Genomic DNA, 26,599 nt, shown 5'->3' with positions numbered 1-26,599 from the left:
AATGCCTTCTGACCGCTAGCGGTCCATTGAACTTTCTTGGCCATTTTCTTTGATGTAAGATCATTCAAGGGAATCACTATGGAACCATATCCTTTTGCAAATCTCCTGTAATACCCAGTCAGGCCCAAGAAAGCTCTGACCTTCTCTGACCTTAGTCTGGGTAGTGGGAGAAACCCAGTCCATGATGGTCTGGATTTTCCTCTGCAATGGTTAAACCTGGCCTCCACCTACAAGGTGGCCAAGGTACACTACCTTACTCTACCCTATCTGGCACGTGGTGGCCTTGATAGTGAGACATGCTTTCTGCACAGCCTCCAAAACCTTCTTCAGGTGGACCAGGTGATCCTCCAAGGTGGAGCTTAAGACAGCTATATCATCTAGATATGCTGCACTATAGGCTTCCAGACCTGTGAGAACTTTATTCACCAGCCTTTGGAATGTGGCAGGTGCATTCTTCAAACTAAAGGGCATTACATTAAATTGATAATGCCCAATAACGGTTGAAAATGCTGTTTTTGGTTTGGCATCCTCAGCTAGTCTGACTTGCCAATAGCCAGCAGTGAGGTCAAATGTACTTAAGAACGTGGCCGAGGCCAAAGTGTCAATAAGCTCATCTGCCCTGGGTGAGCATCAGTCCTAATGACTGCATTGAGTACCATGTAGTCTACACAAAACTTCATCCCTCTCTTACCACACTGGGTTTGAGGTTTAGGTACCAGGACTACTGGACTAGCCCAAGGGCTAACTGGGTGTTCAATCAAACCCAAATCCAACATCTTTTAGACTTCTGTCCTTATACAGTCCCTGACATGATCAGGTTACCTGTAGATCTTATTCTTCACAGGTAGACTGTCCCCAGTGTCCACTTCATGAGTGCACCAGGTGGTCTGACTTGGAGTCAGAGAAAACATGTCTGAACTGCCTGAGAAGGTTTCTGCAGTCAGTTTGCTGCTGGGCAGTGAGGCTGCCTGCCAAGGCTACACCTTCAACTGACCCATCATCAGGGTTCTGAGAAAGCAGAGTGACTGGGGCCCTGGGGTGACCTTCAAACTGGCACAGGGGGCACACTGAGATTGTAAGAGTATGTTTTGCAGTTCCTTTTTGAAGTCCAGGTGGTTTTCCTTGTAGGAAATCCTGGGAAATGGGCAGTCAACACTCTGAGAATCAAAGTGTAAAGGAAGGTTCTTTTCATTCTGTGATCTCACAGTAGTTCCTGGTTACTGATGTTCCACCTACTAGAGACTACACTTGTTACAAGGGTTACCCATGAATTCTTTGGGCCCCGTGCCAGGGAGAATCAATCTTAAGAAAATACGAGCTTTCGATAGGAGACTCATGTGGAAGGGTATGTGGCTAATAAGTAACAATATATCACAGGAACAGTACCAAATGCAAGGGTCAATTCTAGCAGAAATTACATGAAACAGTGACATTAAAAATGTCTGCGCAAGGAGGGCAAAGAAAAGTACTAACCGAGAAGATTAAAGCTGACAACCAGATTGGATTGTACATTCGCGAGAAGCAGACAATGGGCTGACTGATGGAACCAGAAGTTTATTTGCTGTCAACCGTAAGTTCCAGACAAATTTAGTAACCTGGAACATCTATGCCAGAGGATGGGGAAAGAGCTGTGCTTCATAAGTCAAACTGATGGCAAACCTCCCGCTCCTGTTGTCTACTTCTACAGTTGGTAGACCATAAGCTCAATATTTATCAGCAGTAAACCTTGGGCCATTAGCACCACTAACAGGTGAAATGATGTGGCAGAAGGCCAAAGCCTTGATGCACAGAAATGGTGCCTGAGGGAACACGCAGACAATGGGAGGCAGCGTATGCTCCACACTTGTAGCTAGTGGTTCTCCCCTGATGCACCTCCTCTCTCTACACATCCCAGTACTCACTCGTCATAATCTTGATCAGTCTGGGCAGTGGTTGCAGGAATCCAGTCTCAGCAATCTTGATGAACAAGAGATATCCCACATCAAGGTAGTGGGCACCTGGATGTGGTCTCTGAGCTGAGGTAAGTCACATTCTCTAAATTTCGGGCGGTCTTTCTCCTTTTCTTCATGGTACAACAGAACCAAAGTTCTAGGGTATATTCCCTACTCCTTTAAGGGAGTCATTCAAGTTATCTTGCTTCTGGTCTCAACTGAGAGTACAACCCTGGTCGCTACCATAGACAGCCCTGCTGGAACAGGTTTGGCCCGGAGATGGCGAGCACAAAGGATCGTTCCTGCTCCAATCAAGTTGATGTGATTGGAACCCAGACACGTTCACCTGGCTTCACAATGGTGTCTACTGTGAGTTGGCATGGACAGTGCAGGGAAGGGAGAGAGGGATAAAGGGAGGCAGCAGATCTGACTACCAGTAAAGCCCAGTGATCATCCTGCAGCCTTAAAGACTGCATACAGACTCGGAAGACCCTAATTGAGGTTCATCAGCCCTTTTGTACCCAAGGACTACTCAGACACACAAAATACAATCAGGGGGATCCGAGGGCTCAGACATGAAATACTGCACAAATGTGCATATGAAGAGCTTGTAGGTACTCCGCCCACTGGAATACAGTTATAAAGGTGTGTACCTCATGAATATTAATCAGCTGTCATGAACCAGTGTCACAGCTGGGTTGAGGAAACAGTAGTCACACATATGAAAGAAAGTACGACTGGCTGTTCCCCTCTCCCCGAACAGACTCTAGCACTCTGCTGGAAAGCAAAATCCAAGATCATATTGAACACTTCTTAGCAGGCTTGTGACACATGTCTCCTGCATTGGAAATCATATGGAGTCAGTCTGAATGAAAACATTTCATGAGACGGATATCACACGGCTACGGCATCAGGGACTTTAAATCCATGTTGAATCCTATAAAATACCTCTCAAGAGGCTGCCTTTGACTGTTGCCTGATAGTGAAAAAGGAACCTTTTAGACAGGTGATTCCTTAATTATAGGGTTGCTGAATCACTTCACATATTTTACCCATTATGGTAAGTTTTCTATACATCTGTGGCCAAGGAAATTTGGGGCATATCATCAACGGCCAGCGATAATTATCGCTGGCCGCTCTTAGCGTTAAAATGTTTAACGCCGGCTATCGCAGATAATTATCGCCATGCTAGCGCTGTATTAACAAAGCTCAGTGCAATGGCGATAATTATCCTAGCAATAGCGATCTATTCCATGGAACATCGCTGGTTTTCCAGCGATGTTCCATGGAAAACGGCGATACCCTTGATAATAGGGGCCTGTGGTCTTAGCCACACTATCCACCCCCCATGTTAAGTATGCCTTAGTCAGGAATTTAACAGACGTTAAATTCCTGCGTTAAGGCATACTTAGCGCGATTTAAATAATCGCTTCCCCGCATTGTAAATATCACGAAGCTGCCTTCGTGATATTTACCCATGTTGTTTCCACAGACACGCCTACTTTGCATCTCATTAGCGATGCAAAGTTACGCGTGCTGGAAACGGGAGCAAAATCAGCAAATAAGGCGATGAAATTATCGCCGCTTTTCGGCCGAAAACGGCCGCAAAAGCGGCGATAATTTGTTATCGCCGCATTGTTAATATGCCCCTATGTTCCTTAAAGTATGATGCTAATTTATTTCTTTGTCTTCAAAGAATGTACAGATGTTCCATGTTGCAAACAGTAATTTTGATATTCGCTCTTCACTTACTTTTAAACAGATATACTTCATGTTGTCAGTTGTATATGAGGGGGAGGGGAAGCTTATCATACTAACTAGTTGTTTCAGTTAAGCTAACCAAAGGCCTCCACTGCTTGGGAAAACTGCTTCTGCACCGGATACTGGAATTTAAATTGTTGGTTAAAATCAGCTCTCTGATTGCATCAGTTGTATTAGTCATCAACAATGGATTATGGGTTTGCAGATCTGATCATCTTAATCAAAACTCAATTTTGCATAGAAACCAAATCCAAGGACACACTTAGGATGACCCCTTACCTCCATCCTGGAACATATAGGAACCACGTTGCCAGAAGCAGCATCATTTATGCAACTGAAGGGTGAGAGAGAAAGGTGGCTAGTTACCTTTTCATAAATAGAATCAATGTTCATAGATTGTTGTTATTAATTAGCTCTTGCATAGCTCAAAGCCAGCAATTAGCATGATATTACACTTCCTTTCACTGGCCTGAACTACCAACAGTAGCATTTTTCTTCATCGTTGCTTTCCGAAGGCATTATCCATCCTCTGCAACCAGACTGGTTCTCGGTTAGTCTACAGGTGAAACTTCAGGCTGTTTTAAGAACCTACACTGCAATGCATGGCCCGGCCATACCAAGCCCGAGCAATCCCACATAATGTACCATGTAAAGGCCGTACCAAGCCTGAGCAATCCCACATAATGTACCAAGTAAAGGCTGTACCAAGCCTGAGCAATCCTACATAATGTACCATGTAAAGGCCATACCAAGCCCGAGCAATCCCACGTAATGTACCATGTAAAGACCGGACGAAGCCTGAGCAAGCCCACATAATGTACCATGTAAAGGCTGTACCAAGCCCGAGCAATCCCACATAATGTTCCAAATAAAGGCTGTACCAAGCCCGACCAATCCCACATAATGTACCAAGTAAAGGCTGTACCAAGCCCGAGCAATCCTACATAATGTACCATGTAAAGACCGGATGAAGCCTCAGCAAGCCCACATAATGTACCATGATAAGGCTGTACCAAGCCTGAGCAATCCCACATAATATACCATGTAAAGCCGGCACAATGGACAAGTTAGACTAAAAACCATCAACTGTCAGGACAAGCTACAAGGCCAACCATAAAGCAAACCCTCAAAAGTCAGAGAAGAAAAGGCCCTGCCCGACTCCAAATCATTAGTAACTGCACCCAACCAAAACGCAACTATCAAATACAAAAGCCATCAACCGTGCCCAGGCAGACAAACTATTCACAGCCCATGAGAAGCTAGGAGTTTCAAAGGCACATTCAGGACTATACAAACAGGAAAGAAAACAGCTACCAAGTGGAACAAGAATGTTTTGCATTGTCAACAATTTGTTTCTAACAATGTACTTGGGAATCCTGAACTCAGCTGGTGATTGTTGTGTTTGGTGAACCCAGGCCAGTAGCTCGTCAGGGTGCTATGCATTCTTATGTATTCAAGTATCTTTAGTCACTAAACCACAGTCATCTGTTTGCCACATATAGAAAATGATTTGGCCTCGGCCTCAATAGCGAGGTTATGAGATACCAAGGCAAGCAGAGCTACGTAGTGTCACCACCATTGCTAATGGGAATGTGAGATCAATATGCACGGTGCCGTAGTGGAGGTGAAACATATCCTGCGTCAACTATAAAGCTCTTCTTTAGGATCCATATAAATCCCAATATGATTCAAAAATATAAAAGAGGCTGTGTCAGACGCAAAACTATCAAGTAGAGACTGGCAGAGCTTCAACCCCATCAATCAAGCACCAATTAAAAGGAAGGCCGCCCAACCAAGCTGAACATCAGGACCACTTAGGTCTCCAAACAGAAGAGGGCTGTTTCTACCAGAGAACCAGAGGAAAGCACTGCCCCCTCCCCCTCTCTTCCAACTCTAAAGCACCCTTCTACTCTGAACAAATTCACTCACCCTAGGGATCTCAAAAGAAGCAGAAAGGGATCCATCTGTGAATGCCAGGAGATGTAAGTTTGATCATTCGCCAACAACAGAAAACTAAAGAAAAAAATACAGCGTGAAAGAAATACAGTAGTTGAAAATCCTTAAAAACACACTTAGATTTGTGAGCTTCACAGGATGGTGAGTTGAATCAATATAAAAAGCAAACCTCTAAGAAGTCTGGGCCTGGGGAGCATTAGGTGCTATTGTACCCCTACTCCCTGGTGATGCACAGCCCCCCAATTGCACAGCCCAGCACCCCGAAGTAGGAAACACCATTGCCTAAGACAGCATTACAAAAAATTAAAAGAAACCACTCAAATACGTTTTACTATGAGTCCTGTGAGTTAAAGGGGAGATGCAGAGGGAAATAGCTCTTTATCGCTCTCTTCTGCTTCCACTGAAGGTGGGGCCTCGACTCAAATTGGAAAATCTTTCAAAGTGGGGGGCAACTGTCCCCATGTGCAGGCCATGGCACAACTAACAGGTGGTGCTATCGGATCACTAGTTATGGGTCTTCAATGACCCAGTCTGTCTGAACTACAACCTCCTCCCATTAGCAAATTGTATTTGCCTGTGCCAAACGCTCTGACCCTTTCCTTTAAATTCTGATTAAGGCAACCATGCAGACTCTGGGTTTCCCCTAGTCTAAAAGGCCCTCCCCACTCTGAGAGGAAGGGGGGGCATTAACTCATCTCATACTCTATGCCTGTTAATTCCCTTTCTTCGAAAACATACCACATTCCTGAAATGGCACAGTTTTGTGAAAAGATACCATTAATAAAATAGAAATTAAAAAACAAATTTTTACAATATTATTTTTACCAGTATACCCCTCTGTAAATGAAAAGAGAATGGGGGTTGGAGAGGCAGATGTGAGGGCTGAAACAGCCATATCCTATCTCGCTCTTCAGACATCTCTGTGTGGATTGAAATGGTCCGTATGCTTTATTGGAGTGGATGAAAGTTATTCATTCGCTCATCTTTCAAAATATGCTTTGACTCTAATTGACCCCTTTCCCTTCCATTCTCCCTCACTGAAAGTCCTCCATTGTGATTCCTTTCTCTTTTCCTACTCACTTCTCATTTATCTATGCTACATGTATCTCCTGCAATTAGAACTTGAAAGTGTGCAAGGAATACAACAATACATTTTGAAAAGATAAATGTACATCCTAAAATAAAATCAATCTAAATTAGTCTGCTTAACTACATCAAAATCAGTATAAATGACACCATAACCTTTCACATTATATTGCGATGTCCCTTTTTTCCCTATCTCTCACTTTTCATTCCTGCCTTCCAGTTAATGTAACCCCCTCCAAATTTCATGGTCATATGGTTGTTTTACTCTTCTCTATCTCGTCTGTGTCATTTCCCCATCCGCCTGCTCCCTCACTTCTTTTCGACCCACTTTCTCCTAAATGTTCTCCTTATACTCTATCAATCAGTCACTCTAGCACACTGTTTTTATGTATCATTTCGTTCCAAGAAGCACAATTAATTCCCTTCTTCAGAGGAAACGGCAAAAAGCTCTAACGTCACATCATCCTGAACTGAAGAGTCTAAAGTTTAGCGAGGATGGAGACCTCAATCGAAGAACCAGTCACTGTTGCATGTTCACCTTTCATTTGTAAGCAGGATGGATAGGTCTATTCCAGTAAATAGCCATGCAGCCCCCCACCACCCTCCCAACCCTGGTACCATCAACTCAAATGGTATAGTAAAGAAAGTATAAAATTAGGAGAGAGAAGCATGCACTTCACCAAATACCTTTGTGTGAAAAGACGGTACAGTTTAGTTTTCACAATATAAAGTAACCCACATTTTAAGCAAGTAGTTAACAATCCAACATTAGAATGTATAATCTGCTGACAATTATTTTTATCAGGATAAACTACGAATATATTCATTGTTTTGTATCCAATTGTATGTTTGTGTGCTCATTGGATTATCTTAAATAATTTTTTTAAAGCAACAAATCTCAACTTACTTCTGTAAAAAAGTGATACTCCGCTTTCATACCGCCAAGTAAGTTCCCCAAATTCAAAGCAAGGATCCAAAGTTCAAAACAAGTTGCCCTTTCTCCAGTTAGTTAGGTGATGCAGTAGAAAGTCTCCCAGATTATAATAGACTCCGAAGACCAATGCGTCTCACCAAAAGGGCAGAGCAAGTGGAACCTCCTAACTCATCCACCTCTGAGCAGAAATGGCCACACAGCTGGGTTGAGGCCCACTGATGAGCAGGAGGGACTATGACACGGCTGGTGAGGTCATTTGAATTGTCTCCTTGACCGTCACAGCAAGGTTTGCAAAATGCCAAACGTCTGGGGACAAGTAGCATCTTTTGTCCCACTTTCTCCTAAACATTCTCCTTACACTCCATCAATCTGTCAGTCTGTTTTTGTGTTTTTATCATTTCGTTCCAAGAAGCAGAATTAATTCCCTTCTTCAGAGGAAACGGCAAAAAGCTCTAAAGTTACTACATTATCCTGAACTAAACAGTCTAAAGTTTAGCGAGGATGGAGCCCTCAGAGAACCAGTCACTGATGCATGTTCACCTTTCATTTCTAAGCAGGATGGATAGGTCTATTCCAGTAAATAGCCATGCAGCCCCCCCTTTACCCTCTCAACCCTGCTACCACCAACTCAACTGGTATATTAAAGAAATTATAAAATTAGGAGAGAGAAGCATGCACTTCACCAAATACCTTTGTGTGAAAAGAAGGTAACATTTAGTTTTCAGAATATAAAGTAACCCACATTTTAAGCAAGTAGACAACATTCCAACATTAGTTAGAATGTATAATCTGCTGACAATGATTTTTATCAGGATAAACTGAGAATATATTCATTGTTTTGTATCCAATTGTATGTTTGTGTGCCCATTGGATTATCTATAATAATATTTTTAAAGCAACAAATCTCAACTTACTTCTGTATAAAAGTGATGCTCCGCTTTCAGACCGCCAAGTAAGTTCCCCAACTTCAAAGCAAGTATCCAAAATTCAAAAAAGTTGCCCTTTCTCCAGTTAGTTAGGTGAGGCAGTAGAAAGTCTCCAAGATTATAATAGACTCCGTAGACCAATGCTTTTGACCAAAAGGGCAGAGAAAGTGGAGAAACCTCCTACCTCATCCACCTCTGAGCAGAAATGGCCACACAGCTGGGGTGAGGCACACTGATGAGCAGGAGGGACTATGACACGGCTGGTGAGGTCATTTGAATTATATCCTTGACCATCACAGCAAGGTTTGCAAAATGCCAAACCACCGGGGACAAGTAGCATCTTTTGTCCCACTTTCTCCTAAACATTCTCCTTACACTCCATCAATCAGTCACTCTAGCACTGTTTTTGTGTTTTTATCATTTTGTTCCAAGAAGCAGAATTAATTCCCTTCTTCAGAGGAAACGGCAAAAAGCTCTAACGTCACTACATTATCCTGAACTGAAGAGTCTAAAGTTTAGTGAGGATGGAGCCCTCAATCAAAGAACCAGTCACTGTTACATGTCCACATTTCATTTCTAAGCAGGATGGATAGATCTATTCCAGTAATTAGACATGCAGCTCCCCCACCACCCTCCTAACCCTGGTACCATCAACTCAAATTGTATATTAAAGAAATTTTAAAATTAGGGGGGAGAAGCATGCACTTCACCAAATACCTTTGTGTGAAAAGACGGTAATGTTTACTTTTCAGAATATAAAGTAACCCACATTTTAAGCAAGTAGACAACATTCCAACATTAGTTAGAATGTATAATCTGCTGACAATGATTTTTATCAGGATAAACTGAGAATATATTCATTGTTTTGTATCCAATTGTATGTTTGTGTGCCCATTGGATTATCTATAATAATATTTTTAAAGCAACAAATCTCAACTTACTTCTGTATAAAAGTGATGCTCCGCTTTCAGACCGCCAAGTAAGTTCCCCAACTTCAAAGCAAGTATCCAAAATTCAAAAAAGTTGCCCTTTCTCCAGTTAGTTAGGTGACGCAGTAGAAAGTCTCCAAGATTATAATAGACTCCGAAGACCAATGCGTCTCACCAAAAGGGCAGAGCTAGTGGAGAAACCTCCTAACTCACCCACCTCTTAGCAGAAATGGCCACACAGCTGGGTTGATGCACAGTGAGGAGCAGGAGGGACTATGACACGGCTGGTGAGGTCATTTGAATTATATCCTTGACCGTCACAGCAAGGTTTGCAAAATGCCAAACGACTGGGGCCAAGTAGTATCTTTTGTCCCACTTCCTCCTAAACATTCTCCTTACACTCCATCAATCTGTCACTCTGTTTTTGTGTTTTTATCATTTCGTTCAGAGAAGCAGAATTAATTCCCTTCTTCAGAGGAAACGGCAAAAAGCTCTAAACTTACTACATTATCCTGAACTAAAGAGTCTAAAGTTTAGCAAGGATGGAGCCCTCAGAGAACCAGTCACTGGTGCATTTCCACATTTCATTTCTAAGCAGGATGGATAGGTCTATTCCAGTAAATAGCTATGCAGCCCCCCCTTTACCCTCCCAACCCTGGTACCCCCAACTCAACTGGTATATTAAAGAAATTATAAAATTAGGAGAGAGAAGCATGCACTTCACCAAATACCTTTGTGTGAAAAGGTAACATTTAGTTTTCAGAATATAAAGTAACCCACATTTTAAGCAAGTAGTCAACATTCCAACATTAGTTAGAATGTATAATCCGCTGACAATGATTTTTATCAGGATAAACTGAGAATATATTCATTGTTTTGTATCCAATTGTATGTGTGTGTGCCCATTGGATTATCTTAAATAATTTTTTTAAAGCAACATATCTAAACTTACTTGTGTATAAAAGTGATGCTCCGCTTTCAGACCGCCAAGTAAGTTTCCCAAATTCAAAGCAAGTATCCAAAATTCAAAAAAGTTGCCCTTTCTCCAGTTAGTTAGGTGACGCAATAGAAAGTCTCCAAGATTATAATAGACTCCGAAGACCAATGCTTCTGACCAAAAGGCCAGAGCAAGTGGAGAAACCTCCTAACTCATCCACCTCTGAGCAGAAATGGCCATACAGCTGGGTTGAGGCACACTGATAAGCAGGAGGGACTATGACACGGCTGGTGAGGTCATTTGAATTATATCCTTGACCATCACAGCAAGGTTTGCAAAATGCCAAACGACTGAGGCCAAGTAGCATCTCCCTATTTTCTGACTTTACCAAATCTTCTAATTAAGTTTATTCTTTGCTTTACTCTGTGTAAAGGACTGAATGTTGTTTTTAATAGGAAAATGTTTCTTTTCCTTATTTCAGGGAATTTAATTTGGCCATATGCTTCTAAAACTATGGAAAGAATATTAGGCTCCAGTGATGGGCATTGCTCTTTCCTCCACTGAGATAAACGAGAAGAAATTTCCTGGGACTAAACTCCAGTTTTATTGTTTTACAGGAGGTTTTTTGTAGCATGAAAGATGCATATTGTTAACGGGGCAAGGTGAGGAGATTTACCCCCTCTGCTCTCAAGCAATGAAAGTTGCTAAATGTCCACTAAATGTGTTATATGTCATCAAGTTTGTTGCATTCCTTGCCTTGGGTCATTCATTAGTCCCTCTGTACCATCATCAGGCATAATCTCTTTGAACAACATATATACTGTGATACCCATGATTACTTTTGGTTTGAGAAAGGGGTAATCTTGCTGATTTAATAGAATGCCAGATGGGAATGGTTCACTGACGTTGTCTGTTTGGACTTCCGACTCCTCTAATCAGTAAACTGCCAATCACTCTGAAAGGTAACCCGGAAAGCTTTATGAAACTCAATCAATCTAACTTGTGTGCACAACATTAGAGATTATTCCTTCAGATTTTGATTGAGGCAACCACTTGGACTCCCGATATTCCTTCTTCGATGAAGCTCACAGTCATAGTGGGACAGTATTATCTTATGTTATCCTGTGTATGTTAATTCCCGTACTCTTAAAAGACTTCATGTACCCGAAATGTCTCCCCATGCGCAAAAATTTGCATCAATAAAACAGAAATTGAAAAACCAACTCTAACAATATTCCTTATTATAAGATGCCCTTCTGTAATGAAAATATATTGGGTGGCGGAAGAGGCAGAGATCCTCCTGTGTGTTTTTAAACTGTTAATTTCCTTTTTGGATTCTCAGAGGTTACTAATTCACTCATCTTCCCATGTACGTTTGGACTCTCATTGTCCCCCCCATTTTGATTCCCGCCTCCCTTACTCAAAGTCTTCCATTAGAATACTTTTCCTTTTCCTTCCCCACTCAATGGCATTTATTACAAAACACGCAAGTCCTGCAATTAGAGCTTCAAGGTGCACATAAGAGACAAAACATTTGATAACATATAAAAATAACATTTCTATAAGAAAATCAAACTCTAATTCAGTTACTTTAAGTAGATAAAAATCAGCACATGACACCCTTAATATTGTTTCCAATTAAATTGGTATATCCAATCTTACTCTACCGCTCACTTTCATTCATCCCTCTTCTCACATTCACAGGAATTCCATCCAAATGTCTTTGTCATACCACAGTATTACCCTTCTCTACCGCCATTACCCGCATCATCTGTGTCTATTTTACCATCCAAGCTGTGCTTCACTTTCTCTTTCTCCCCTCTTCAGAGGAAATGGGAAAAACACCTAAGTCACAACATAGCCCTGAACTGCAGAGTCTAGACACAACACAGGAGATGGAGACCACTAAATTAGAAAACCAGTCGCTGGTGCTTTACCCTTTAATTCAGCAGCAGGAAGTATAGGGTGCAGCAAACATCAATGCAACCCCTTATTCCCCTTCTCCAACGTTACCACCAACAACTCAGTAATAATAAAGAAATTATTAAATTAGGAAACAGAAAAAAAGTTACTTCACCAAATTACTTGTCTGAAAAGGTTGGAATATCCAGTTTGCAGGATATAAAGCAGGATTTCAAAATCCGGATGCTGGACTTCTGCTCACTTTTGCTGCTGTGTCCGATTGAGGGAAATGAACACCTCAAATCGAACACTGTCCCAAAAGGGAAGGGAGGTTGGGACAAAATAAGAAAGAGGGAAAGACTTGCAGCTTCTGAAGCAGCTACTGGGACCTCCGGGGCTTTCCCACTTCTTTCTCTGGCTCTGCACGGTTCTCAGTCTTCTGTCTGAGGGTGAGTGAATGTGGCAATAACACATGTGCACACTATTGCAGGATAGGATGCAGGTCTTTACTCTATTCCGGCATAGAGGGGCAACAGGCTCTTATTTAGGCACAGCCTCGGGAATCGTCCACAAGGGTTCTGAATTTCTGCACTTGAACACGCACAGGGTAATGCAACAGTCTTGTTGCGCATAGCAATGTGCAAAGGGTATGAGGAGAGATGCTCTGTGCATCAACTTATTCAAATAGTCTAGAAAATGCACAATCCTGTAATATCTCGATGATGTATAGCAGATTGTTATGCTGTGCACTCAACTCAAAGAACGTAGGGGACAGGGAAGGGCCCGCTGTTGCACCAACGTTTGTCTTGTGTTCTGTCTTAGCCTCAGTGTGTGGCGTCGCTGGAGCAGGCTCACAGTGATCTGCATGGACGACTTGAGTGACTGCAAGAAACCCCAAGATGTCGCAGGAAAGGCAGGAAGATGAAAAACAGGACGGTGTGCAGGTCTTCCAGCAGAGGAGAGGGAGAGCATCCTGCTCTCTCAAAGGAACGAAGCGAAGCGCTACCACATGAGTTTGGTGCGGTTAAAATGCCACCTGCAAGTCAAGATGGCGTCTGAAATGTGTGCTCCACAAATTGCATAAGATTTTGATCGCACAAGGCAAAGGGAATACAGTACACCAGGGCCCTAAGAATTGTGAGCGGGGTGGTCTGCTAGGCCCAGGGAGGCCCCAGGGGAAATAAATGCACAAGAGAGCTGGCCCTGGGGAGAAATCAAGTTTGCAATCCGTGTGCAACCAAGGTAGGCCCTAAACAGCAAAACAGCACCCGGGCCCCAGGAAGGCACCTGAGAGGGAATCAACCGGGAAACACATGATGCGGGCTCTGAAGAATGCAATGTGGGCCCAAGTTGTCCCAAGGCACAGACTGCACAGAAATAGGATCCCAGAGTCATGACATCAACATAGTGACCGACGGGAACGGTCTGACGGGACTCCAACCTCCTCTCAACAGAAAGTTGTATTTTACTGCTCCAAAAGCTCTGAAGTAACCAAAATGTGACACGCGGCGCTTTATGTAACTCCTCAATAAACGTGTAGTTTCTTAGCTCAGTTAAATATCATTCCTTTAGATTCTGATTGAGGCGATCATCGTGATAATGGGTATCCTCTACTCAAAGAAGCCCCTCCCCTACCCTCTCCTGCACTTAATATTCTCTGAGCTTTACCATTATTCCCTATATTTTGAGTTTTTCCCAGTCACGGGCCCTTGCCCCACACACAAAAGTGAGGTATAATTTTACTTGGGAGACTGAGGGGAACGCTGTGGGGTAGGACATTTGTGCCGACATGGTGATTCCACCCAAAAATATGTGGGAAGTGTGTTTTTTTTACCTATATTTGAGCTTTGCAGGGCATTCTGGGTAGGAAAACGTTGGGGGATCTATTCAAGCCATACCTCGCTGGACTCCACCAAGAAGGCTAAACTGGTAAACTGGTGAACCCACAAAGCTTGCTTCGGAAGGGTGGAATCATACCTCCCACACCAGTTGCCAGTGTGGAGGTATGATTTTAAGGTGTTTGATACCAAACATGACATGTTTTGTTTCAGCCGTTTTCGAGATAGCATGTACCGCGAGGTTATAATGCACCTCTACCTATATGTCTGGCTGAGTCACAGACAACCCAGGAGAATGGACTCCGAAGGCTGCAGAGGGGCCTTGCTCATGCAAGGACACCCCCTCACGTAAAACCCAGCACCCTGCCTTCAGGATTGATAAGGCCTGCTAAAGGGGTGACTTATAAGTTTTAAGAGTTGTGACATATAGATATAGTGAACCTATATCTAAAGTAAGTGGTGCAACCACCATCTTACACAGGTTGCAGAAGCAGACCTGGAGTTCCCTTTTGCATGACCTCTTATGGGTGGCATGACACATGCTTCAGCCCATGGGAGGCCTCTGGGGTACCTATGCCCTGGGTACATGAGTACCATATACTAGGGCCTGACAAGGGTACCCCAGTATCCAATCTGGAGTGTACCAAAGAGCATGCATAACAATTTTAAAGGAGAACGCAGATAGACTGGGGTCCTGATTAGCAGGATCCCAGTCAGACTAGTCAGAAAACAGCGCAACATCCGCAAAAAGCAGGGGTAACCATAAGAAGCAGATCCTACTTTCCTACACAGATACTTCCCACGGGACAGACACATGCCCGCAAGCAATTTGTTTCCTGTCTCTTAGGCAAGCCTCTGAAGATCTATGTCACCATCTTTTGTTAGTCAGGAATTTGCAGCTAAAAGTAAAGTTTCTGTTCTTCAAACCATAGGCTGTGACTTCTTAGACGTCCTTATCACATCGTAAACACTGGCCTGCAGTCTACCTTTGCTGGGAAAACAGCAATAGTACTTCCCACACAATTGATCCCTGTCTTTCTGTTTTGTGCAAAGCAACCCATTTAAACAACTCCATGTAACTATTTAAAATCTGTTGTTCTCCAGTACTTTCTACAGTTTTTAAAGATTACAAATGTTGTGCCTGATCACAGTGTGACATTAAAGTTGGACCTTTGTTCCCCAGCTGTAAAGTTGCCATCTTTGCCTAATACGCTATATAACAATAGTATTTGTCATTATTTTTTCCTATACTATAGCTTTACACAATAGCATTTCCATTTAAATTACAGCTTAATTTTACCCGTTTTTTTATATAGAACTTCCCATGCTATTTAAATATTAAGGATTTTGGCCAGGATCAACGCATTATAGCTTAAACTGTTTATTTTAATTAGGATGCAGGGAGTGCTCTAACAACAAAATGATATTTTGCTTCTGGCATCTGAACATATTGCATTGCGTTTTTAAAGCAGCACTTAATGATATATTATTGAAGTAATTTGCCCAGGATCACAAGATGTTGGTCTGATGCCAAGACTCCAACTTTGCTTTTTATCTCCAAAGACGCCATGATTTATTTTTATGCTATACCTTTACACAATAGTATTTCCATTTATACTACTACTGCTTAATTGCACTTGGTATTTTACAGATCTTTCCATAGCATTCAAACATGAACGATTTTGGCCAGGATCAACAGCATGATTACTTAAACAGTTTATTCTAATTAGGATGCAGGGAGTGCTCTAACAACAAAATGATATTTTGCTTCTGGCATCTCAACATATTGCATTGATTTTTTAAAGCAACCCTTAATGATATATTATTGAAGTAATTATCTTTGCCATATAACAAGGGTGTTTGTACCAATAATACTGCTACATTGAAGTCGGAGCTTCCACAGTACGTAATTGTGTAAAACTAATAATTATACAACTTAGTGTTATTATTAACATTCTCTTTCACTTTTCTAACTTGCTGAAGTGTAACGCATTTGTATAAAACGCAATGCTTAATTTGCGCAGCTGCTTTCCGAGATTCACCATGAAAATTAATTATGAACAACATTGCTTATACATTAAACTGCATCTACATATAAGCAGTGCTTTTTACAAGCACCACTAAAGGACTTCATAATTTTGTTACAAAACTGATCATTAAGTAATTTGCCCAGGATCACAGGATGTTGGTCCGACACCAAGACTCAAACTTTGTTTTTGATCTTCAAATTTGACATGCTTGCTTTCTATCCTATAGATTAACACAAAGGCATTCCCATTTATACTGATGCTTAATTTATGCTCCGGTGACTTTCTACCGGATTACAAAAATAAGGATTTTGCCCATGATCACCGTGTGATACCAAAGCTTCACTTTTGTTCCCCAGTTGAAAAGTTGACATCTTTGCCTAATATGCAATATTAGTAATTGTTATCTTTGCCTCCTGTGCTATAGCTACACACAATAGCCTTTCCATCAATATTACTGCTTAATTTCCCCATGTGTGTTACAGAACTTTCCACAGCCTTCAAACATTAAAAGATTTAAACAAGGATCAATGCATTATAGTTTAAACTGTTTATTTTAAGTAGAATGCAGGGAGTGCTCTAGCAACAAAATTACATTTTGCTTCTAGTTCTAAACATATTGCATTGCTTATTTAAAACAGCACTTAATTGTATATTATTTAATTTGCCCAGAATCAAAGGATTTTGTTCCAATACCAAGACTCAAACTTGGTTTTTATCTTCAAAGATGCCATATTTGCTATCTATGCCATACCTTTACACAATAACATCTCCATTTATACTACTACTGCTTAATTTCACCTGGTGTTTTACAGAACGTTCCATAGCTTTCAAACATTAAAGATTTTGGTCAGGATCAACAGCATTATACCTTAAACTGTTTATTCTAATTACGGTGCAGGGAGTGCTCTAGCAACAAAATGATATTTTGCTTCTGGCATCTAAACATATTGCATTGCTTTTTTAAGCAGCACTTATTTATATATTATTTAAGTAATTTGCTCAGGATCACAGGATGTTGGTCCGACGCCAAGAGTCAACCTTTGGTTTTTATCTCCAAAGAGGCCATGCTTGCTGTTATGCTATACCTTTACACAATTGCAAAAGGAACAATTGATGGACGAAATGCTGGACAATTCAAACATTCACCCCCAGTCACAAGGATCTGGGTTAACTTAAATCCATCATTCTTTTGCTCACCACACCACCCCAGTTTGAACCCAGCCATATGCAAATCTGTCTTGACCCCGTTCCTTGTGGAAACAGTCCAGTCCAAACTGCCAAGCCATGTCTTCCCTGGACCGGAAACAAGCATCCTGGGACCGGTTTCTGGGCATCACCCTTCATCAGCCAGGCTAGCTTAAATCCAGTGGTATAGTGAGCAAGGGACCCACGTCTGGCAAACCCTTCCCACTTAGGGCGACATATGCAAAAGAAACAATTGATGGACAGAATGCTGGAAAATGCAAACATTCATCCCCAGTCCAAGGATCTGGGTTAAATGGCTGGTATGTTTTAAGTGCACTTGATAAGGATGAACGTCTAATGTGCCCCATTTTAATATAAATTGTAAGTGCTGTTGAAGGAGTTGCATGGAGTAAAAAGCGACTCCCTATTCAGGCACATACTGGCATTTGAACTGAAAATGGTGTAGTGAGGAATGCGGTGTTAATTTGACCGCTAGTTCTAAGGTTCTAAGTGCACTTGATAAGGATAAACGTGTAATGTGCCCCGCTTCTAGTCAGCTATCCCAAGCTACATATATTTCAGTACTAAACTGCCTGGAAATTATTTGCATGTATGACACAATGTTTCTTTTTTTAATTTGCACTAGCTACAAGTGCACTTGATAAGGATAAACGTGTAATGGGCCCCGTTTTAATATAAATTGTAAGTGCTGTTGAAGGAGTTGCATGGAGTAAACAGCAACTCCCTATTGAGGCACATACTGGCATTTGAACTGAAAATGGTATAGCAAGGAATGCGGTGATAATTTGGCCGGTAGTTCTAAGGTTCTAAGTGCTCTTGATAAGGATAAACGTTTAATGTGCCCCGTTCCTAGTGGTCTACTTCAAGCAGCATATTTTTCAGTAGAAAACTGCAGAGAAATTATTTGCATGTATGACACACCGTTTAAAAAAAATGGCACTAGTTACAAGTGCACTTGATAAGGATGAACGTGTAATGGGCCCCGTTTTGATATAAATTTTGAGTGCTATTGAAGGAGTTGCATGGAGTAAACAGCAACTACCTATTGTGGCACATAAAGCTGAAGCTGGAAAAACGTTTGCAATTTATGCTTAGTTGTGGTTTTGAAGCCGTGTAGGTCACGGAAGTGTTTATGAAAGAGTTGCATGGAGTAAACAGCAACTTCCTATTGAGGAATATACTTGCATTTGAACACAACATGGTATAGTGAGGAATGCAGTGTTACTTTGGCCGGTAGTTGTAATGTTTGAAGTGCACTTGATAAGGATGAACATCTAATGGGCCCGTTTTAATATAAATTGTAAGTGCCGTTGAAGGAGTTGCATTGAGTAAACAGCAACTTCCCGTTGAGGCACATACTGGCATTTGAACCAAAAATGGTATAGTAAGGAATGCGGTGTTAATTTGGCTCATAGTTCTAAGGTTCTAAGTGCACTTGATAAGGATAAACGTTTAATGTGCCCCGTTCCTAGTGGTCTATTCCAAGCTGCATATATTTCAGTATAAAACTGCCCGGAAATTGTTTGCATGTATGACACAGTGTTTGAAAAAAAAAATTGCACTAGCTACAAGTGCACTTAATAAGGATGAACGTGCAATGGGCCCCTTTTTAATATAAACTGTAAGTGCTGTTGAAGGAAGTGCATGGAGTAAACAGCAACTCCCAATTGTGGCACATAAAGCTGAAGCTAAGAAAACTTTTGCTATTCATGCTTAGTTCTGGTTTTGACACCGCTTATGTCATGGAGGTGTTTATGAAGGAGTTGCATGGAGTAAACAGCAACTTCCTATTGAGGAATATACTGGCATTTGAAGACAAAATGGTATAGTGAGGAATGCGGTGTTACTTTGGCCGGTAGTTGTAATGTTTGAAGTGCACTTGATAAGGATGAACATCTAATGGGCCCCGTTTTAATATAAATTGTAAGTGCCGTTGGAGGAGTTGCATGGAGTAAACAGCAACTTCCCATTGAGGCACATACTGGCATTTGAACCGAAAATGGTATAGTAAGGAATGTGGTGTTAATTTGGCTCATAGTTCTAAGGTTCTAAGTGCACTTGATAAGGATAAACGTTTAATGTGCCCCGTTCCTAGTGGTCTATTCCAAGCTGCATATATTTCAGTATAAAACTGCCCGGAAATTGTTTGCATGTATGACACAGTGTTTAAAAAAAAGAAATTTGCACTAGCTACAAGTGCACTTGTTAAGGATGAACGTGCAATGGGCCCCTTTTTAATATAAACTGTAAGTGCTGTTGAAGGAAGTGCATGGAGTAAACAGCAACTCCCTATTGTGGCACATAAAGCTGAAGCTAAGAAAACTTTTGCTATTCATGCTTAGTTCTGGTTTTGACACCGCGTATGTCATGGAGGTGTTTATGAAGGAGTTGCATGGAGTAAACAGCAAATCCTTATTGAGGCATATACTGGGATTTGAACTGCAAATTGGATAGTGAGGAATGCGGTGTTAATTTGGCCGGTAGTTCTAAGGTTCGAAGGGGCAGATTTACGTTTCCTGGCGCATCCTTGCAAATCAGCAGGGATGCGCCAGGAAAGATGCGTCACGCAAGTTTACCCTTGCGCCACCACAGATGCGCCGCATTTACAATGCAGCGCATCGTGGCGCAAGGATAAACAGATGCGTGACGCATCTGATGGCGTAAGGGCGGCGCATTGCTGGAGTCGCGTCGCAAGCACGACGCAACTCCAGCAATGTTTAGGGGCTGCCCATACCTAACATGCTGCGTCTGTTTCAAGCAGGCGCAAGGTTTTGACGCAGCAGCGTCGGAAAAGTGACTGAGTGAAATCTTGTAGATTTCACTGCATCACTTTTCCGAGGCTTTTTTCGATGGAAAGCCCACCCTGCATACATTAAACCTGACGCAGGTTTAATGTAGCGCAGGGCTTTACAACGTGACGCATCTCCCTAGATGCGTCACGTTGTAAATAAGGCGCAACATGGCGCATGGTTTACGCCGCCGCTGCGTCACAAAAGTGACACAGCGGCGGCGTAAAAGTGGCGCAAGTCTAACATAAATTTGCCCCTAAGTACACTTGGAAAGGATAAACGTGTAATGTGCCCCGTTCCTAGTGGGCTATTCCAAGCTGCATATATTTCAGTATAAAACAGCCTGAAAATTGTTTGCATGTATGACATACTGTTTATTTTTTAATTTGCACTAGCTACAAGTGCACTTGATAAGGATGAATGTGTAATGGACCCCGTTTTAATATAAATTGTAAGTGCTGTTGAAGGAGTTGCATGGAGTAAACAGCAACTCCCTATTGAGGCACATACTGGCAGTTGAACTGAAAATGGTATAGCAAGGAATGCGGTGATAATTTGGCCGGTAGTTCTAAGGTTCTAAGTGCACTTGATAAAGATAAACATGTAATGTGCCCCGTTCCTAGTGGGCTGTTCTAAGCTGCATATATTTCAGTGTTAAACTGCCCGGAAATTGTTTGCATGTATGATACACCGTTTTTGTCTTTTAATTTGCACTAGCTACAAGTGCACTTGAGAGCAGAGGGGGTAAATCCCCTCACCTTGCCCCGTTAACAATAAGCATCTTTCATGCTACAAAAAACCTCCTGTAAAAAAAAAACTGGAGTTTAGTCCCAGGGAATTTCTTCTCGTTTATCTTAGTGGAGAAAAGACCAATGCCCATCACTGGAGCCTGATATTCTTTCCATAGTTTTAGAAGCATATGGCCAAAAGGCCACATTAAAATCCCTGAAATAAGGAAAAGAAACATTTTTCTATTAAAAACAACATTCGGTCCTTTAAACAGAGTAAAGCAAAGAATAAACTTAATTAGAAGATTCGGTAAAGTCAGAAAATAGGGAGATGCTACTTGGCCTCAGTCGTTTGGCATTTTGCAAACCTTGCTGTGATGGTCAAGGATATAATCCAAATGACCTCACCAGCCATGTCATAGTCCCTCCTGCTCATCAGTGTGCCTCAACCCAGCTGTGTGGCCATTTTTGCTCTGAGGTGGATGAGTTAGGTTTCTCCACTCTGCCCTTTTGGTTAGAAGCATTGGTCTTCGGAGTCTTATTATAATCTTGGAGACTTTCTACTGCGTCACCTAACTAACTGGAGAAAGGGCAACTTTTTTGAATTTTGGAAACTTGTTTTGAATTTGGGGAACTTACTTGGCGGTCTGAAAGCGGAGCATCACTTTTTTACACAAGTAATTTGAGATTTGTTGCTTTAAAAAAATTATTTATGACAATCCAATGGGCACACAAACATACAATTGGATACAAAACAATTAATATATTCTCAGTTTATCCCGATAAAAATCATTGTCAGATTATACATTCTAATGTTGGAATGTTGACTACTTGCTTAAAATGTGTATTACTTTATATTCTGAAAACTAAACGTTACCGTCTTTTTACACAAAGGTATTTGGTGAAGTGCATGTTTCTCCTAATTTTATCATTTCTTTACCATTTGAGTTGATGGTACCAGGGTTGGCAGGGTGGTGGGGGGGCTGCATGGCTATTTACTAGAATAGACCTCTCCATCCTGCTTACCAATGAAAGGTGAACATGCATCAGTGACTGGTTCTTTGATTGAGGGCTCCATCCTTGCTAAACTTTAGACTCTTCAGTTCAGGATAATGACGTTAGAGCTTTTTGCCGTTTTCCTCTGAAGAAGGGAATTAATTCTGCTTCTTGGAACAAAATGATAAAAACACAAAAACAGTGTGCTAGAGTGACAGATTGTTGGAGTGTAATGAGAATGTGTTTTGAATGTGGCTTCTCACCAATAAGCCACACCCAATCCCTGCACTCCCACTTGGGAGGCAAATATAGCACTGCACCTTTGAATAATATACACTTTTGAGCATGTCTTACCACCCCTGGCACAGCAAGACTTCAACACAAAACAAACAGCACCTTTTTGAAAAGGGGTTTTATTTAACAGAGTGCAAAGACTCTATCAGTTTTAGAATAAGGTTTAGGGTTTATTACATAATACTCTCTAAACAAAGGCTATCTCAGATACCAAATGCATAAGATTCAAATATATGTCGCAAACGCATAATCTAAAGGCATGAATCAATAACTGAGCAAACTATAATACTGATTAATAAACAAGCAATAACTGTTATATAATTAAGATACACTGGACGTCCTGCAAGAGATCAGAAAGATATATATATATATGTATACACAGTAGAGGATTACTCTGGATGTGCACCTCCCACTCCACAAAGAAAACATCTCAAACGATCACAGCCACTGGCTCACATCACAATGGCAATAACCAAAAAACTCAATACATCACCTGATGCATACACTGCCCACTTCTGGCCGGGGGAAGTCTTCACACAGCCGGGGATCAGAGCTCAGCAAACAGGGTTCAATCTGAGATAGACACGTCTGCCCTCGCTTGGAATCCAAACTCCCAAACTCCCAGCCTGCAACCCTCAGCTTTATACACACTAGAAGATTTGTGAAAGACCTCCTCCCACCGCCAGAGGAATTTTGCCAGAACTGGCCAATTACCAAGCAAGCATCCTCATGGTAGTAAAGAGCTCTCAAGTCTCTTCCTCCATTCACACTTCTTCCAGCCTCTGTCTTGACGAAGCTCTCACAAGGCCTTCCACAGTACTCTAAACAAAAACAATCGCTCAGGAAAACAGCAAGACCTTGAAAGTGAATACCCAAACAACTTGCAAGCACTGCTGTGCACGCAGCAGCAAGGCAGAGTCAGACATGAGGCCCTGTCAAAGGCAATAGTCAGCACCTATAACTCTCATCCACACAACTGACAAGCACCACTGTGCACACAGAAAGGTGTGAAGCAAGGTAAAGTCAGAAAGCAGGATGACATGAGGCCATGTCAAAGAAAGACAGCAAGATTACAGGATAGAAGAGAAGGAGATATATGCAGGACCATCCTACATTAAGGCTAGGGTAAAATAACACACTAAAGTCAGTTAAAATGGTTGTAGTTGGAGGTCATCATAGGGTTCCAAACCACAAGAGTGGCTCTTTCTTTACATTATGTTTAGGAGAAAGTGGGACAAAAGAAGAGAGGGAGCGAGTGGATGGGGAAATGACACTGACGAAGCAGGGGAGAGATAGAGAAGAGTAAAACAACCATATGACCATGAAATTTGGAGGGGGTTACATTAACTGGAAGAAGGCACGAGTGAAAAGTGAGAGATAGAGAAATAAAGGACATTCCATTATAATGTGAAGGTTATGGTGTCATATATACTGATTTTGATGTAGTTAAGAAGACTAATTGAGATTGATTTTATTTTAGGATGTACATTTATCTTTTCTAAAATGTATTGTTGTATTCCTTGCACACTTTCAAGTTCTAATTGCAGGAGATACATGTAGTATAGATAAATGAGAAGTGAGTAGGAAAAGAGAAAGGAATCACAATGGAGGACTTTCAGTGAGGGAGACGGGAAGGGAAAGGGGTCAATTAGAGTCAAAGCATATTTTGAAAGATGAGCGGATGAATAACTTTCATCCACTCCAATAAAGCATACAGACCGTTTCAATCCGCACAGAGATGTCTGAAGAGCGAGATAGGATATGGCTGTTTCGGTCCTCACACCTGCCTCTCCAACCCCCACCCTCTTTTCATTTACAGAGGGGTATATTCTTAAAAATAACATTGTAAAAATGTGTTTTTTAATTTCTATTTTATTAATGCTATCTTTTCACAAAACTGTGCCATTTCAGGAATGTGGTATGTTTTCGAAGAAAGGGAATTAACAGGCATAGAGTATGAGATGAGTTAATGCCCCCCCTTCCTCTCAGAGTGGGGAGGGGCTTTTTGACGAGGGGAAACCCAGAGTCTGCATGGTTGCCTTAATCAGAATTTAAAGGAAAGGGTCAGAGCGTTTGGCACAGGCAAATACAATTTGCTAATGAGAGGAGGTTGTAGTTCAGTCAGACTGGGCCAGTGAAGACCCATAACTAGTGATCAGATAGCACCACCTGTTAGTTGTGCCATGGCCTGCACATGGGGACAGTAGCCCCCCACTTTGAAAGTTTTTCCAATTTGAGTCGAGGCCCCACCTTCAGTGGAAGCAGAAGAGAGCGATAAAGAGCTCTTTCCCTCTGCATCTCCCCTTTCACTCACAGGACTCATAGTAAAACGTATTTGAGTGGTTTCTTTTAATTTTTTCTAATGCTGTCTTAGGCAATTGTGTTTCCTACTTCGGGGTGCTGGACTGTGCAATTGGGGGGCTGTGCATCACCAGGGAGTAGGGATACAATAGCACCTAATGCTCCCCAGGCCCAGACTTCTTAGAGGTTTGCTTTTTACATCGATTTAACTCACCATCCTGTGAAGCTCACAAGTCTAAGTGTGTTTTTAAGGTATTTTCAACTACTGTATTTCTTTCACGCTGTATTTTTTTCTTTAGGTTTCTGTTGTTGGCGAATGATCAGACTTCCATCTCCTGGCATTCACAGATGGATCCCTTTCTACTTCTTTTGAGATCCCTAGGGTGAGTGAATTTGTTCAGAGTAGAAGGGTGCTTTAGAGTTGGAAGAGAGGGGGAGGGGCCGTGCTTTCCTCTGGTTCTCTGGTAGAAACAGCCTTCTTCTGTTTGGAGACCTAAGTGGTCCTGATGTTCGGCTTGGTTGGGCGGCCTTCCTTTTAATTGGTGCTTGATTGATGGGGTTGAAGCTCTGCGAGTCTCTTCTTGATAGTTTTGTGTCTGACACGGCCTCTCTTTTATATTTTTGAATCATATTGGGATTTATATGGATCCTAAAGAAGAGCTTTATAGTTGACGCAGGATATGTTTCACCTCCACTACAGCACCGTGCATATTGATCTCACATTCCCATTAGCAATGGTGGTGACACTACGTAGCTCTGCTTGCCTTGGTATCATAACCTCGCTATTGAGGCAGAGGCCAAATCATTTTCTATATGTGGCAAACAGATGACTGTGGTTTTGTGACTAAAGATACTTGAATACATAAGAATGCATAGTACCCTGACGAGGTACTGGCATGGGTTCACAAAACATAACAATCACCAGCTGAGTTCACGATTCCCAAGTACATTGTTAGAAACAAATTGTTAATAATGCAAAACATTCTTGTTCCACTTGGTAGCTGTTTTCTTTCCTGTTTGTATAGTCCTGAATGTGCCTTTGAAACTCCTAGCTTCTCGTGGGCTGTGAATAGTTTGTCTGCCTGGGCACGGTTGATGGCTTTTGTATTTAATAGTTGTGTTTTGGTTGGGTGCAGTTACTAATGATTTGGAGTCGGGCAGGGCCTTTTCTTCTCTGACTTTTAAGGGTTTGCTTTATGGTTGGTCTTGTAGCTTGTCCTGACAGTTGATGGTTTTTAGTCTAACTTGTCCTTTGTGCCGGCTTTACATGGTATTTTATGTGGGCTTGCTCAGGCTTGGTACAGCCTTAACATGGTACATTATGTGGGATTGCTCAGGCTTCGTCCGGTCTTTACATGGTACATTATGTGGGCTTGCTCAGGCTTTGTCCGGTCTTTAAATGGTACATTATGTGGGCTTGTTCAGGCTTCGTCCGGTCTTTACATGGTACATTATGTGGGATTGCTCAGGCTTGGTACAGCCTTTACATGGTACATTATGTGGGATTGCTCAGGCTTGGTACAGCCTTTACATGAAACATTATGTGGGATTGCTCGGGCTTGGGATGGCCCGGCCATTCATTGCAGTGTCGGTTCTTAAAAAAGCCTTGAGTTTCACCTGTAGACGAACCGAGAACCAGTTTGGTTGCAGAGGATGGATAATGCCTTCAGAAAGCAACAAATAAGATGAAGAAAAATGCTACTCTTGGTAGTTCAGGCCAGTGAAAGGAACTGTAATATCATGCTATTGCTGGCTTTGAGCTACGCAAGAGCTAATTAATAACACCATTCTATGAACATTGATTCTATTTATGAAAAGGTAACTAACCACCTTTCTCTCTCACCCTTCAGTTGCATAAATGATGCTGCTTCTGGCAACGTGGTTCCTATATGTTCCAGGATGGAGGTAAGGGGTCATCCTAAATGCGTCCTTGGATTTTGTTTCTATGCAAAATTGAGTTTTGATTAAGATGATCAGATCTGCAAACCCATAATCCATTGTTGATCACTAATACAACTGATGCAATCAGAAAGCTAATTTTAAGCAACAATTTAA

General features: G+C 41.8%; 1 long non-coding RNA gene across 1 annotated transcript in view; it reads left to right on the top strand.

The window, feature by feature from the left end:
* LOC146797307 (uncharacterized) overlaps positions 1–24,914 on the top strand; it is a 496,953-nt gene extending 472,039 nt beyond the window's left edge. Inside the window, exon 4 of the long non-coding RNA XR_014968466.1 lies at positions 24,844–24,914. This is a non-coding gene — a long non-coding RNA (uncharacterized LOC146797307). The remainder of the gene's footprint in view (positions 1–24,843) is intronic.
* Positions 24,915–26,599: the final 1,685 nt, after the last annotated feature.

This window comes from Triturus cristatus, chromosome 9 (assembly GCF_964204655.1).
Source record: "Triturus cristatus chromosome 9, aTriCri1.1, whole genome shotgun sequence".
Taxonomy (NCBI): Eukaryota; Metazoa; Chordata; class Amphibia; order Caudata; family Salamandridae; genus Triturus; species Triturus cristatus.
The sequence above is the reverse complement of the archived record's forward strand: the minus strand, read 5'-3'. Positions and strand labels throughout refer to the sequence as shown.